A 13,023-nucleotide genomic window follows, 5' to 3' on the forward strand; every position below is an offset into this window, starting at 1 on the left:
ATTAGGTAGGGCTTTTGCCCTTCCCCTTTGCTCTTTCTTCTTTCCTGAAATGCAGATGTGATGGTTAGAGCTGTGGCAGCAGATTTTAATTATGTAGTATCTGAAAGTCTAGAATTTCAGTCCAAGTTCCTTCACTTACTAGTTGAATATGCAATATAAGTTTACTGTGTCTCAATTTCCTCACCTGTAAAGTGGGGATAACAGTAGGTGAGATTACCCACATAAAGGACTTTGCAGAATGATTTGGATACAGTAAAAGCTCAATCAAAGATAATGCATTTGATAGAAGTATTAATAGCAGAAGTAGAGGTAATAAGAACAGTAGGGGTAATATTAGCATTAGTAGTAATAAAGTAGATGAGGGCTCTGTGGTTTGAAACTATGTGTACCCCAGAAAGACATGTTCTTAAAGTTAATCCATTTATGTGGGTGTGGACCCAATATAAGTAGAATCTTTTGATGAGGCTACTTCAGTTAAGGTGTGACCCACCTCTTTCAGGATGGGTTTTAATTCTCTTACTCGGGTCCTTCATAAACAGAATGAATACAGTGAGAAAGCGAGAAAGCCATGGCAAGAAGCTGAAATCAACAAAACTTGGAGGAGTAGGGAGATACCAGTAGATGCCACCATGGGGCTTGCCATGTGACGGAGGAGACCAGGGTTGCCAGCAGCCAGTCTTCAGGAAGAAAGTATCATCTTGATGATGCCTTGATTTGGACATTTTCACAGCCTCAAAATTGTATGCTTGTAAGCTAATAAATTCCCATTATTAAAAGCCAACCCATTTTGTGGTATCTGTTTTAAGCACCCTAGCAAACTAAAATAAGGGCCAAATTAGGAAGGACCTAAAATACTATTATATGGAGTTTGGATTTTACTCCATGAAAAGTAAAGTTCTATTGAATAATCTTAAACAGGAGAGTGGCATGACTATACCCAAATTTTAAGAAATCTCTGGATGGATTCAAGAACTATGTTGGAGGTGGAATGACTTATATTTGACACCAACTGCTACATTGAGGGACAAAGGGTGCTAAGTGGGAGGAAGGACTATTATTTGCTCAGAAATAAACCTGATGGCCACAGCGACCCTCAAGAAAGGTTCCAGTAGGGGTGGGAAGTGCTTTTTTCCAAATGATGCCCAGCCTGGAGAACTGAATAATCAATCAGTAGGGGCTCTGTCACACCTGTACCTTGATAGGGCTTTCCAGGGTGCTCCTGGAGTGTTCTGTCTTGGAAACTCCTTAAAGCCACATTTTCCTCCACTTTCAGTATCAGCTCAGGCACAGTACCTTTTTTAAAACTCACTAGTTGGACACTAACTTACCTCAAGGTTCTGAAACATTTTTTAATTCCACATGCAGCACCTGCAACTGATTAAGACATCAAACTACTTGGGTTATTGGCCTCAACAAAAGATTTAAAGTCATCTTTGGCTTCAAAACAGGAGACTATAATTTGCTCCCAATCTTGTAACTGCTCCATACTCTACCTTCAAGGAATGGTGTTTGTGTGATTTGCTAATGAAATATTCTACATAGAGGCATAGATAGTCCCTCCTGAGTTAAACTACATAAAAACTCTCATTGGGCAAGAGTCTATTATTTCTTTAATTTTTAAAATATAATCAGAAATCCAAAATTATTATTATTAATTAATTAAAAGTACCTCAGCTGATAAAAGACCTCATGAAACTTTGGCATATCATCAAACACAGGACTGCTATTTCCAGTTCATGTGTTTTCAAACATTCATGCACAGACTACTTTTAGCCACTGGTGTACCATGTGTTCAATGCCTCCTCCATCTTCCTGGGGAATGGTGCAGGATTGTCTTACCAAGTGGCAGAGTGAACCAATTGGATGCCCTCTGGAAGTTCCTTCCGAAGGCCCGTGATTGTGGAAATCATGTTCGTACGTGGCCAATACTGGCCAACTGGTGCTGCCATTCTAGAAGGCCACACTGAAAATTCTGAGGCCGAATATGGAGTAAGAGGGCAAACGGATTGGGATTGGTTAGCAGTACCTGGGAGTGCGGAGTGAGCTCTTGAAGGGCAGGATTTACTAGCCCCCAGTATCCTGTATCTCGAAGAAGGGCAGCATAGAGTAGAAAAACAATCAAAACAGCTATTTATTTATTTGTAAGCTATCTTGTTCTAAAGAAGATATAAGGTAACTTCCAAACATCTGCAACACATCTATATCATTAAAAGTGAGGAAGAACATCGGGGCGATGAGGCATTAAGTGTGGCTACCCAGGACTGTTAGATATGGGGGTGGTCCATGCTTGGGATTTTAGAATCCTAGCACATCCACGGGTCAGTCTTGTGTCCTCTATGGGACTCAGTTTTCTCATCTGTAAAACCAGCCCACCTCTGACGTCCCTTCCAGCCTGAATCTACATGTTCTTCAAAATGTCTCACACAACTGGGATGATCATTTGTTTGATAAAATAGTAACTGCCAAGGTGCTTGCGAAATGCCAGACTCTAAGCCAAGCAGGACCTCAGCTAAACCTCAATATAACCTTCTGATATAGGTGCTACTATTTTCCCCTGTTTCCAGGGGGGACTCACAGAAAGTGAAGTAAATTGCTCAAGACCACAGATATAGAAAGGGCAAAGAAAAAATAAAAGGCCAAGTCTGCCTGTTTCTAGAACCTGTGCTCTCAGCCACTATGATATCGTGAGTTTTTAAGTGTACTGTCGTGTCAGCATTTCCTCAGGAGGTCCTCAGCCAAGCCTCTATGGCAAAGTGAAGGAGATACAGAATGATCGGATGTAGGCAACAGGCTTTGGCCAGTGACTTGGCCACATCATTTTCCTATCCTTTCCCCTCTACCTTTCTGACCTTCAACAAAGCCTGGATCCTGTGCCAAATGTGGGTCTCCCGATTTATCACAGAACATTCAAGGTAATCACAGGGCAATGGGTACCATGACAGGGAATGAGATGATGCCAAAGCAGCCAGTGGCTGCCTCTGGGGTGGATCCCAGGCAGCCCTGGCCCCCCATCAGCCCTTCCATGGCTCTGCTCCCACCTTGACCTGGAGATGATGGGCACTGTCTCTAACGCTCCCTATCTAGGAAATCATGGCCGGTCACCCCCAGCTGAGAGAGACACTGCCCTTTCTCTAAGTACTTGGAAATCCTCAGAGGTCAGGTGCTTCCAGGCCCCGCTACTCAAAGTTGGGTCCCCGGAGCAGCGAGGGCACCACCTGGGCACTGGTTAGACGTTCAGAATCTCAGGCCCTACTGTTGACCTACTGAATCAATTTACATTTGAACAAGATGCCCAGGGGTACGTGTGCCTGGTAAAATTGGAAAGTCTCACAGTAGAGGACAATTTATGAACCTTAAATCAGTGGTTCTCAACTATTTAAAGAATACTGATGTCTGTGCCCCAACCTAAAGCCCTTAAACCAGAATCCCTGGGGGTGGATTCTAAGGCTTTATGGAGCAGGCAAGGTAGAGAACGACTGAGCTGTTTCTACCTGTCCCTTTTATTCTAAATCGGAGTCATACTGGCAATTTCTAGATGTCAATTGGCAAATCGATGCCATTTCATGGGAAAGAACTCACTAATCTTTGATTGAAAGAGGCAAATAAGGACAACATCATGAGTTTCTCATAACCAAAACTGGTTCCATTGAAAGGATTGGCTTTTATTCTGAAATAATGTTCTCACTACTTTTTTTGTCTTTAAAAAAAATGTCCATTCTTATGAAATGTTAAGGGGGATAAATGTCCTTCATTACAAAATAAAAAGTGACAAATCCTACTGGGAACCCTGAATTTAAAAAAAAAAAAATCCAAAAACCTAAGAATCACAACTCTACACAATTTAAAAATAGATTTAAATACCTCAGTGGATACAACTCAACCCAACACTCACCACCTGCCACCGGCTCAAATTAACACGAAAGTCGCCTCACTCAGTAAGTTATTACGTCATGAGTAAGAACTCAGGAAATGAATCCAGCCTTTTATACATGCATTTTGATAACAGGTAGAGAGGCATCCAGTCAGGTTAAATAACACAGGGCATTCTGATATTCAACACAATAGCATTTTTAAAACAAATCATGATATTTATGATGAACAATCCAAACCGGCCACAGACAAATGAGTCTTTGCCAAATGCTCAAATTTCAGCATTTCTCCCAGGCACCGGCAGGGCTTGTTAGAACACAGATTGCTGGCCCCAGCCTGTGAGTGTCTGATTCGGTACATCTGGGGTAGGACCTGAGAATCTGAATTTTTAATAAGCTCCCAGGTGACGCTGATACTGCTGGTTCAGGGACCGCACTTTGGGAACCAAGACCACAGTTCCCGATAAAAATGGCAAAAGAAAATATAAGTCACAAAGACATTTCCCTGGAGCAAAGGGAAAAAAAGGGTATTTTTAGTTTGTCTGTAAGGGTGTGCGTACCTTGAGCAGAAATGAATCACTGGGAGGGGATGGTTTGCAGTGAATCTTTGAAATACGTTTTCAACAACATCATATAAACTGAGGATTCGGTGGGGGGCGGCGGGGGAGGTCCTCCTATGTTGGAGCTAGATGTGTAATTCCGTGGGCAGGGGTCTCCTTAGGGGCCGAAACTTCATGACTGTCGGTATCTCTTTGCACGTCCGTCTACCATTCCATTTAGACCTCCGCTTTACAGAACAACTCTAATAAGATGCAATCTTCCCAAGGTTGGCTCCCTTCGGATCGCTCGGTTAAGTGCTGACAACAGGCCCACTAAATTTAGCGGAAGTGGAAAAATCCCCACGCTGCCCCGCGCCAGGGTGCACCTGCAGCCGACTGGACGGCCTCCCGGCCTCCAAACGGTTCTTAGAAAAATTAGGCTATCTTTCATTAGCTAGCTATCATGGGGCCTCGGCCGGGCTGCAGGATATGAGGGCCATTTAATTAGGCCCTGCACCACTCTCTGGTGTGAAAAGGCTCTCAGACGCTTTGATTCCCCACTGCTTCGCAGCAGGAAGTTGTTGGCGATAATTGACATAGGATTTCCTTGTTAACCAGCAGCAGACATGCCGGATTAAAGCGACAGAGATCTCGAGAAGAAAGTGAAAGAGATAAGAAGCTCAGGAAGACTTCTGCTTATTTGGCACTCGAGGATGGGAAGGAAGCAGCAATAACCTAGTCAAGTGGCGACTCCTGGAGTGGAAGGGCGGCCCCTTATCAGGCCCATTTCAGCTTGGCTGATCAAAGATTGACTCCCCGTAAAATCACATAGGCCTGGGGTTTGTTAGTTTATTAAGCGGCAGGTTTTAGGAATTATCACAGGTTTAAAGATGGATTGCAGTTTCTGTGAAGGGGGAGAGGATTATCGGGTTTTCATCTTAACAATTATAAAATATCACAGCCGAAAGCTTGCTTGCGAATGACATAATTTTCCACTGCCAACTAAACAGGTCACTGGGAGGCCGTGGGGAAGCGCTCTCAGCCGGGCAGGAAACGCACTCATCAACCCGGGCGGGACCCAGGAGGAGGGGCCAACGGCCGCGCCTCGCTCCACTGCGCAGGCCGCGCGAGCTCATTCTGCCCCGCGCGATTCCGTAGGTAATTGTATTTAATTTCTTCCCCGGGCGTTGAGGTCGTTAGGTGGGCTTGCGTTCAAGGAGAAGGCGGAAAGAAGCAGCCCGCTGAGAGGGTTCTTAAAGGGCCGTTGTGAGAAATGATACAGAAATAGATCCACATGAGTGGAGTGAAATGAAATGTCTACTTGGGAGAAGAGACAATTATTGTCTCTCACTTAATAACTTAACCTTACAGGAGCACATGTGGGATGAATAAAGGGCCAGTTGCTGTAAAAGCCTGTTATGGGACTTCCTGTCGACAGCTCTGTACAGGTCCTAGGAGAGCGGAGCTGGGCGACAGGCTAACAGTTCTGCTCGCCTACATACGTGGCCATGGGTCCATGCTGCCGCTAAACACATAATTACAACAGGTTGCCTCCTTGTCAGTTTTAGAAAGTAGCAATTACTGGGTTTTTAAATTATCAAAGAAATGTGTGTTGATGGCAGAAAATTTAGGAAATATAGCAAATGGAGTGAATAAAAATGCCATAATGCCCCCACCCAGGGGTAAGCACCGGTAAAGCCCTGCACGTTTTGTTGTTTCATATATGTAGATATGTAATTCTTCATAAAATCAGCCTTACTCCTTGCATTCTTTGAAAAATGCATGGTTTACTTAACAAAAAAACATGAATTTTTACTATGAGTATTAGTCTTATTTGAAATCATGCTTTTGATTGTGGCATTATGTAAGACAAAATCATTTATTAGATAATCCCCAATAGTTGGACATTTAGATTGTCAATATTCTGCCATTATGAACAAAATGACATGACCAGCCTTAAACATAAAGCTTTGTTGTTATATCTTACAGCTTTCTCAGCAGAATTAGAAATAGAAGTCGAATTTCTGGCTTCACAGGGCATGGCATTTGTAAGGATGGTGATACCTACGTAAATTTGTAGATTTTCAACGTAACTTAGAAATATTTTCCCAATGTTGAAGTCAGAAACATCTTGTGTCATCTATGAAATGAGAACAAATGACAGCAGCTATGGCATTGACAGATCAGAGTCACTCTGTCTGCATCACTTGGGTTCTTTCATTCCGATCTGACCTTTCGCCATTTAGCGCCGTGACAAACCATGACAATAAACAGTGGCTCAACAAGCAAGTTAATAGAGCCAAATTCTGAAGGAAATCATGCCGATGCTAATGACTTCAACACTGAGCACATCTTTTATCCAAGAAGTTCAAGTTCCTCCAAAAGCATCAATTCATTATCATTCACAAGTGCAAACCAAATTGGTTGGGGAAAAAAACTTAAAGCAAAGTAAAGGAGGAGAAACTGATTCTGAAACAAGGTTTTTAACAAAATAACCCTCAAAACGGGTCTAATATAGAAAAAGGGGTTGCTTCAGGGAAGCACTTTTTATTTATTTGCTGCAGAAAGGCTGAGGCTTGTCAGCCATCAATTTTCTGGGAATCTATTTTGAAGACAACAAAACAAACATCACTTTTGCTCGCTGTGCCCTTAGCATCACCCTCATTCAAGTTGAGTTTTCAAGTCCAGTAACTCCTCCTCTGACAGGTGCTGGCCCTGCAGATGGCAGAGACCACTGGGGACAGTGCGTTGATCCTGAAAGGAAGAGGTCTGCAGATGCAAAAGTTCATGCTGCAAAAGGATTTTTCTGCATAATTTGTTCATGAATAAGATGAGGAAAAGATACTCTTAGTTGACCTATAGCTTTTTGGAAAATAGCATATGTGTCTATAAGAAAGATACACTTAATTGAACTATACCTCTTAAAATATATACCGATGAAATTATTTTCTAAAAGCTCAATGTAGACATGGCCTATCTGATAAGATAACATGTTGCAGGTGATATTTAACCACTCATTATTTTTAAGCCCCTCCTATTGCTCTTTCCCTGAGCAGAATTAGAAAAGGATTGCTTGCCTCTCTGCACCCGGGACTAAACCCCACTATACTGAAATAACGTTGAGCCTAAACACAGCACCCCAAACCCAGAAATTAGTGTGTTCCTGCCAAAATAAACAGGCATATTGTTTCTCCCAAATTTTCGTGTCTTGTCCTTTTTATTTCTGGTCATTCCTAATTATAAGGCAAAATGCAAGGAAATGGTTCACAGTGTTTTCTAAATTTCTGCTGCTAAACCAGTAGCACTAACTTTCAACACTCTTACCATCTGAAGGGCTAAGGAGCATCCAGCCCCGTTGTCGCTCAGTCCTGCTGATGGAGTTGTCCTAGAAATCATTTCAGCAGCCTGGGCTGCCTTGCTTGGGCAGGAGGCAGGCAGACAGGGCTTTCTCCAGCTGCTCCTGCGGTGCTTCGGCAGTTTTGTCCGTGGGGCTCCTCATCATTTAGGGTGCAGAAATCAGAGACAAATGGGTCTTGTAGTAACTGTTCTCTTATTACCATCTCAGGAAATTTCCAGCAAAGATCTGGGAGACTATCTCAGAACCCCTGATAGTAGTATAGTCCCACCCACAGGTCCACTTTCACAGCCCCGTGGAGGTAAATGAAAAACAAGTTTCTAAGCTCAAGCTTATGACTGTATCTATAAAGGACATCCTCAGAGGTCAGAGAGCTCTTTTTAAATACCAGTGGTCAATTCTGATTTTCAAATAAGGAAGATTGTGTACTTGCATTTTTTACACAGGAGAGCCCCAATTCTCAACCTCTTATAACTTTCCTTTGGGGCCTAACACAGCAAGATTTGCTTTAAAATCCTTTTCATCAAGAAGGGCCCAAGGGCTGCTTTTGAGTTGCAACTCCTTCAACCATGAGAGAAGGTTTGTATGTGTATGTATGTACATGTATTCTTGTATATATGTGGATATATGTATATACATATATATCCATTTATCTATATAAAAATAAGAACGAAAAAGTGATTTTAGGGGAGTGGATTTGGCCCAAGTGGTTGGGCATCTGCATCCCACTTGGGAGATCCTGAGTTCTGTTTCTGATGCCTCCTTACAAACAAAAAACAAACAAAAAACCAACTCAGGGTAGCCGATATGGCTCTGGTTGAGTGACGGTTTCCTACACACGAGGTGACAGGTTCAATCCACAGTTCTTAAAAAAAAAAAAAAAAAGAGTGATTTTATAAATTGTCATTTTGAATTTTTTAAAAAAAATTGTTCTGTAGAAGATGTCTGAGGGAGCATTCCCCTGTGAGGCTATATACCCTTCTCTAGCAGATCAAGCAAAGAGAGCTTTCTCAAAGGTGAGCTTAGTTTCTCAATACCCATAATGAAAGTCACATATATCGAGGGCTTCCTGTGTTATATCAGGCATGGTTTTAGAGGCTTTGCATATGATCCCCACTGAATCCTCACACCACCCTAGGTTTGAAAAGAAGTTTCCAAAATTCCAAAACTAGAAGTTGCCATTTATTCAGTTGTTTAAAAAGAAGCATGCATTGAGTGTCTCCTATTTATCAGGCATGGCTCTAGGTGTTGAGAAATTGAAGGTGACAAAAACATGGAGCATGTTTTCTTATGGGAAAAATAGACCCATAAATAATAAGTACAATAGAGCATAATGGGCAGAAGCAGGAGGCAATGTGCAGAGTGGCTAAATGGCTAAGTGGTCAAGTGCTTCTAATTCAGAGGCACTTTAGGTGGAATCCCAGCTCATCTTTTATGATCAGTACAATCCCTGGGGCCACTGTCTGACTTCTCTCCACCTTGGCTTCATAATCTATAAAGTGGCAATTGCAATACTGATCTCACAGAGTTGCTGCAAGAATTGGGAGAACCCAACAAGTTGAGCATATAGTAGGAACTTGATGTCTTATATATACTTAGTAATTGGCACTACCTCCCTATTATCATTTTCACAACTGCTCCTACTGATGGCACTGAAACAACTGTAGTAAAGTATTATGAAATTGTAAAAACATTGCAGATCAGGAAATTTCTTCCTCTAACATCGCCATCTCAGCTCATATGTTTTAACATTTTACCAGGGCGTCCCAAGTCTCGTCAGCAGACTGGCGGTGACAAGAGAACAGCTTCTCCAGTCCTGGGAGAGAGCACCTTCATGCTCTCTCCCTTAGGAAGTAATGCTTTTTTTTCCCCCCTGAGATTATGGGACTTTTAAATTTTAATTTTCAAGCCCTTTTTAAATTTCATGTGTGTGATAAAATGTCCTTTCTTTAGAGAATGATGGAGAAAATAGATGACATCTGTAGAGGGATGTTAATGAGTGTATGTGGCAAAATTAAAAATTGGCAATCCTAGTTAGAAAACTCCTGTCCCTCACCCAATTTCTAAAAAATAATTTTAGACTGTTTCATGAAGCCTGAGAACCACTGGATTATACAAAGTGTCCTTGCTTAGACGAAGCAGCAGTCAACTTTTATTCCAGAAAAAGTGCATTTTTTGTGTTGTTTTCATTTTTCTATACCAGATGGGGCTTTTGTGATGCCTCTTTGAATAAAAGATTCATTTTTCTAAGTGATGCATCTGCTTTTAATGTCTTAGATGCCATGATGGAACAGACAATCCTTCCCTGGTCTGGGTTTTCTTAAATAGCCCAAAGTCTTCATGATAAAGACAAGCAACCATCTAAGAGAAAGAGCTCCAAGGAAAAGTGCTGTACCTGCACAGTGCTGCTTCTCTGACAACCTATAAATGGACCATATTGATGGAGTGAACAGGACTCTCTCTGGTCATTTTCAACTAGAAACTAATAATCCTCGTCATGCTATCAGGCGTGCAATAACCTCGCTTAAAACTAGGTTCATCAAATAAATCACTCAGGAATTTTTCTATTTCATTCTCTGGATACATTGCACATCTGCTCAATGAAAGGAGAAAAGAAGCAATATTTCTTTGATCAGGATTTTTTTTAATATTCTTGTATCTGTCCCTTGGGATGCTATCTTTTCAAGTGGGTGCAGATAGTACATCACTTTCTAATGAATGTAGAGAATTTATGAATTTAAGCTATAAAATCAAATATGAGGGGTTTTAGTTTATCTCAATCTATATTTTACATTGTCATGAGAAAATAAACTGGACCACAAAGGTGTATTGTGTCCAGTTCACTAAATCTCCTGATCTCGTGTGACCTTTTCAATGTGTTCCATTTGTGGCCGCATATGGGAGGAGGATACAAACAGATGGTTGCTTTGTACATTCCCCCCACCCCCGACATGTCTAAATACATGTTACACTTTTCATTCCCGCCGGCTGCGGACAGTAATGGCTTGGCTGGAACGTCAGGCATCAGCGTCAGCTAATATTGCCGTAAGTTAACATCTCACTGACTCTGTTAATACTTTCTAGTTATTGGATGAATCTTGGAATTTGTAAAATGGACATGGTTGTCATCCTGTGTCCTGAGGATCTTAAAATCCTAGGACAGCTCCCCAAGTCTTAAGGAATCACCTGGTGCAGGATAGATGTCTTTTCTGTTTATAAAATAGAAAAGCAGTTGAAGCTGTATGACTAGGTAGGCTCAGCTCTCCCAAGTGTGGGGTTAAAAATAAATGGAAAGCGGGGCCTCCAAACTGTGCTTCCTGGCCCCTTCTACCTGAACTGAGAGGAATCTAGTGTAGTAGAGAGAACCAGACCTGGGTTCAGGTAGCCCTGAGTTCAAATCCTGGATCTGCCCTTCAGCGACTGCATGACTACACAATTCCATCAGCCTTGACTTCCTTGCTGGTAAACTTGGGAGAATGGTACTGACCTCGTAGAATGGTTGTGAGGACTTAAATGAGCTAAGGTTTAGGAGATCCTGGACACCTCCCTGCTCCGTGGTAGGTGCTCAGTAAATCTTAGTTCCCTTTCTTTACCTGGGTTCCAGGCCCAGCCTTACAACTTGCTGTGTTATCCTGAGCAAGTTACTTAACCTTCCTGACCCTCTGCTTCCTCCTCTGTAATATAAAGATACAATTACAAAACGTATTCTGCGGGGTTGTTAGAAGTGAGATGGATGTAAGGCCTGCTCTGTAGCTTGTGTTCAGTTACTGTTATTTCCTTTTCTTGGGCTTGCATTTTTCATCTGGAAAATGAGGGGACACGGACCACATATTACTTCAGTCCAAAGTCTAAACTGCTATGGCTTGATCCGTGAGAGCTATGGCATCTGTGAAGTGCTGTGCAGTTTTATAATTTGCTTTTGCTAATGTTATCTCCTTTAAAAATAGTAATAGTCATCATTTATCACATGCTTCCTCTGTGCTGGGCATAGATAAACGTTTTTCAGTTTGGAATAATTCTGAATTTACTGGAAATTTTCAAAGAGTTCCTGTCTGCCCCTCATGCAGTTTGTTTCCATAATTGTTATCATCTTACATTGTACCTAAGAAACCAACATTATTCTAACACTGTTAACTAAATTCCAGGCTTGATTTGAACATTTTTCACTAGTTTTTTTCCTTCTGTTCCAGAAAAACTGACCATTTCTCAGTCTTTCCTTGTTTTTCATAAACTTTGAGGAGGGCTGGTCAGGTATTTTGCAGTGTCCCTCAATTTGGATTTGTCTGCTGATTTTCTCATAATTAGACTCTGGGCTTGGGGGGGAGGTGAAGCGCCCTTCTCATCCCGTCCTCTCGGTGGGCACACGGCGATGTTTACGTGACCTGATCAGGCGTGTAGCTGTCCACTGGATAAACCACAGGGAGCCACTGCTCAGGGGACTGATGTTTGAGTTTCTAGTTTTCGATGATTATGAATAAAGCTTCTGTGACCATTCACATCCAGGTTGCTGTGTGAACATTTGTTTTTATTTCATTTGGATAGATACCTAGGAGTAGGGTTGTTGAGTCGTGTGTATGTTTCACTTTATAGGAAACTGCCAAACTGTTTTCCAAAGCGCTTGTACCCTTTTGTACTTCAACCAGCAATGTATGAGATTTCCAGTTCTACATCGCTACACTCAGCATTGCCAATTTTTGTTTTTGTTTAATTTTAGCCTCTCTAATAGATGTGTAACAGTATCTGGACTGTGGTTTTAATTTGAGTTTCTTTTTTTTAAAAAAGGTTTATTTTATTTCTCTCCCCTCCCCCACTCCCCATTGTCTGCTCTCTGTGTCCATTCGCTGTGTGTTTTTCTGTGTCTGCTTGCATTCTCGGCGGCACCAGGAATCTGTGTCTTTTTTTGTTGCATCATCTCGCTGCACCAGCTCTCCATTTGTACGGTGCCAGTCCTGGGCAGGCTGCACTATTTTCACATGGGGCAACTCTCCTTGTGGGGTACACTCCTTGCACGTGGGGTGCACTCCTTGCATGTGGGGCTTCGCTACACAGGGAACACCCCTGCATGACACGGCACTCCTTACATGCGGCAGCACTGCGCATGGGCCGGTTCACCACACGGGCCAGGAGGCCTGGGCTTGAACCCTGGACCTCCTATATGGTAGGCAGATGCTCTATCAGTTGAGCCATATCCGCTTCCCAGTTTGAGTTTCTAATGACTAATGATGTTAAGCATCTTTCATAAGCTTATTTGCACTGTATA

The sequence above is a fragment of the Dasypus novemcinctus genome, chromosome 6 (genome assembly GCF_030445035.2).
Source record: "Dasypus novemcinctus isolate mDasNov1 chromosome 6, mDasNov1.1.hap2, whole genome shotgun sequence".
NCBI classification, from domain to species: domain Eukaryota; kingdom Metazoa; phylum Chordata; class Mammalia; order Cingulata; family Dasypodidae; genus Dasypus; species Dasypus novemcinctus.